Below are 3,989 nucleotides of genomic sequence, written 5' to 3' on the forward strand. Positions count from 1 at the left end.
AGATATTTTTGTCGAAAGATAGAACATATCATACGAAACTGCTCATGGTATAGAAAACATACGATATGTTTGACGTTGGCAGCACATTACCAAATGAAACCAAAAAGCCTCGCACCCTAGAAGTCTTCAAGGGTCGCATCAAAAATGGACTACAGACAAATGCAACTGCAAGCTTTGCATAACTTTTATAACAAACCTTGGTTATATTTAGTTGGCAATATCTAGTTAGCATTGAATTATTTGTATGCATAAATTATTTGAATTATTTATTTATAAAATATAATAAATATTTTTAGATTTTAGAATTAGTGTTAATAGGCTCGTTCTGTATATAGTTGGCTTTAATTAGCACTGCTGCTATTATAATCGCCAACTCAAAATAAATTGTATTATTGTCATTTTTAGTAACAGTTGTTTTTCCTCTTTTGATGCAAACTTTTGCTTAAAATAAATTGGCTGGTTGTTTCAACCAATAATCTATCATACTAATGGGAGATTGCTGCCATTATTGGCTGTGAGAGTTGAGGATCGAGCTTTGAAAGGCACGCAACTGATCTCGGCTTGCCGTATGTTATAAAAGTTAAAATCACCTGAAATCATCTGAAACGACCTGAAATCACCTAAAATCAACTGGAATCATCTGCAATCACCTGCAAATCACCTGAAACCACATGCAAATCACCTGAAACCACCTGTAAATCTCCTGACAGTTAGCCGGAATTCCTGATTTCCCCTATCACACCTTAGTTGTGCAGCAGTTATTCCAATTGTTTCCTTGCAATGAATAGTGAATAATGTTTTTGTTATAACACATGTTCAAACTTTTCCATATGACACAAACTTGTCATACGGAAAGGAAACCGAAAATCGAAAATTTGGACTGAGACAAAAATACATTTAAATATATTCGTTGCTTTGAAGATTCTTGGAACAGTTTCCATCACTACCTGCGAATGTGAACGATCCATATCTGTTCTACGACGGTGGAAAACATATTTAGGGAGCACCATGACCCAAGAAAGAATGAATGGATTGGCTCTCCTTTATATTCACAGAGATGTTAAAATAAATCGTGTTAATCTGAAAAATAAATTCGCTAGAAAGCATCCAAGACGCATGGAAATGCTTGACATTTTAGATATAGAATGATGACAAATTAAACTAGCCTTTTGAATTTCCATTATAAATACACCTTTGCATAATATTTATATTTTATCACAAGCATGTACATAGAGACTAAAATTTAAGAGGAAACCGGTCAAAAATTTAGCTAGATCCGCGCCTGATGTGAGTGACACTTCAATTATCAATTATTGTAACCCCCACCCCCTTGTTACATTAGTTCAACCTCGCTTTAAGCTAGGACACCCTATTTTCTAACTTCCAAGAAGAAGAGATCCAACTTTTGCAAAAATACCTCTCAGTTCTCACAACCTCGGGATTGAAAGCAGTGGATTCGGAATAAATCCGAATCCTAGGACTGATATTTGGTTACTGTATCATTCATTGAAAGGGAAGGGGTTAATAGGTACCAAGTAACCAATGGTATTTAGAGCAGTTTCGCTATTTGAGTGATCCCTGTAATGGCTTCTCGTTTTGATGAAGATTATTTTGACTCATTTTAACCAAAAGAAGGTCGGTATTCAAAATATGATCATTCTAAGGAACTTGCATACTTTCATTTTTGGTAAAACTCGAAAATCACCCTAGTGGGAAATAATCAAAGTATTTGAATGGAACAAAGGCGCGCGATAGAGAGGAATTATCACACCAGTGGAATTATCAGTCCTTTATGCGAGACAATAGATTTAATCCCATTCATGAAAACAATGTAGGTGATTTACAGGTGATTTCAGGTGATTTCAGGTGATTTGCAGGGGCTTTCAGGTGATTTGCAGGTGATTTCTGATGATTTCTGATGATTTCAGGTGATTTCTGGTGATTTCAGGTCGTTTCAGGTGATTTCAGGTGATTTTAACTTTTATAACATACGCTCAGCTTGCTTCATTTGCAGTTGTTCAGTAAGGCAAGTCACGTGACCAGCTACTGAGAAATAAAGAGCCAGGGCGGCTCGGCGAGCGCATGCCCAAATGTATGTTGATGTATCTCGGCGCAATTCGTTGAGATTTAGATTAGAACAAGTGCATTGTGTGAATTGTAGAAAAGCGAATGAAAAATTATAAACTGGAGAGAAGGGCACTCAAATAGAGATAATGCAGGGGTCTATAGGGTTCTATGGGGTACTCATCTCGCCTTGATATGATGACAGGATAGATTATATAAGAGGACGCTTTCTATAATACAGTTATTAGTTCTTAAGTAAAAAACACGTCCTGGGGGCACTATAGGCAGAGTCGATTCCATCAATAATTTATTGCAGGGACTTATAGCATAATTTCGGACATCAGAACTTTTTAACAGCAAGGTTGAAACCGAGTTGAATGTATATATCAGGGCCTACGCCACGAATTTGGGGGGCCAAGGCTAGCAAATATAGAGGGCCAAGGCCCTTTCCTCTTTTGCTACAGTCTTAAAACTACTTGATTCGCAAAAAGGGGGACCATGGCCCCTCCGGCTCCCCTACGGTGACATGGGCCCTGTATATTTCATCTATTTGATAACATATGTAACACGATCACTGTGAAAAAGTATCATATTTTCACGAATATAAACTTCCTTTTGAAATTTGGATTGAATTGGTAGAAATTCCTCTATAAAAACACATTTTTAACAAACTGTACAATATATTTACTGGTTCCGCGGTACAGATCCCAACTTTCAAGGGGATAACTTCATTTCAAATAACATAACATTGCATCAATCAAAATCACTACTACACTTCAACAATTCACAACCAAAACTGAACCAATTGTTTAAATTTAAGTAAATACAATACACGCTAAATTTCCCACAGCATAATACAAAAGAACTGTGAACGCATTATTGAAATTATCCTCTAGTTAGTTATAAAACAGATATGCGCAGTAACATAAACATACACAGTAACAGCAAACTTACACAACACAAACAACTCTCGTCAAGAAGCTGCAGCTTTCGGGGTTTATTCCCTGGTCTCCCACAGGGGTGTTGCCTGCTCACCACACCCAACACCGCATACCCACTTCAACGGCTCACGCTACGCCTTTGGGTACCTGGCAGATTAGAATTATCTGGCATACAGGCATCATCAAACAGTTTAGAGAACCTTGACAACACCTGCGGGTAGTTAGTTACGGTCATTTCCCTGTCTATATAATGCTTATTCAATGAGACTTCAGCACTAAGCAACCATTGAAGCCTACAACCGCATGGAGCACATAAACAGGATTATACGCTTGAAGTAAGGACAATGTTATGCTGGCTCAGGGTAATGTTGAATTGATCTAAAGCAACATGTTGAATATGTCACCGCCGCGATGAACCATTTCGCTCCATTTGGATCTGATACAATCGATGTAGCCCCGGGATCTTGATTTAGCTGGTACGTAATCTACACTCAATTCGTAAAAGAGCAAGCTAATTTAAATTCAGGCTTGTTGTTTTTAATTTTTCCAAATCTATGAGGTTGAATGGTTTTTAACTTATCTTAGATCATTGTAAGTTAAAGAAATTCAGACAATGATAAATACTTTCTTGCTGAAAATCATCGAACGAGCCAAGTTCAGTTATAGCTTTTTCAATACAATTAGCAAAATGAATTCCCTGTCATGAAAGATATATAGTAAATACAGTCTTCAGAGAACATTTGCGTTCATTTCAGCTGCGTATTTAAATAGAAACCTGCAAGTAACTAAAATCGTTTCTTGTGATAGAATTATCAAAAGCTCGAATTAAGTTTTCCTGCATGAAATTGAGCTTTCGTTTTAATACAAAATTTGCAACTTTTAGCTTATACTGTTCTTTAATAGCTGATTGTTCTATTTGATATTACTCAAAACACGTGCATTTCAAGTATTCTCTTTGTGGCTGTAGCCAACTGCTATCTTTAG

General features: G+C 36.8%; 1 protein-coding gene across 3 annotated transcripts in view; it reads left to right on the top strand.

The window, feature by feature from the left end:
• The first annotated feature begins 2,541 nt into the window (after positions 1-2,541).
• Positions 2,542-3,989, top strand: part of LOC135682498 (orexin receptor type 2) — a 35,997-nt gene continuing 34,549 nt past the window's right edge. For 2 of the 3 annotated variants that reach the window (XM_065197417.2, XM_065197416.2), the window contains exon 1: positions 2,552-3,481. The gene's annotated coding sequence lies outside the window, so the exon portion shown is untranslated. Of the gene's footprint in view, positions 3,482-3,989 lie in introns of all 3 variants that reach the window. The other variant, XR_010515702.2, reaches the window with a different exon arrangement.

Source organism: Rhopilema esculentum, chromosome 16 (genome assembly GCF_057945365.1).
Source record: "Rhopilema esculentum isolate cy_ngs chromosome 16, ASM5794536v1, whole genome shotgun sequence".
In the NCBI taxonomy this organism is placed as follows: domain Eukaryota; kingdom Metazoa; phylum Cnidaria; class Scyphozoa; order Rhizostomeae; family Rhizostomatidae; genus Rhopilema; species Rhopilema esculentum.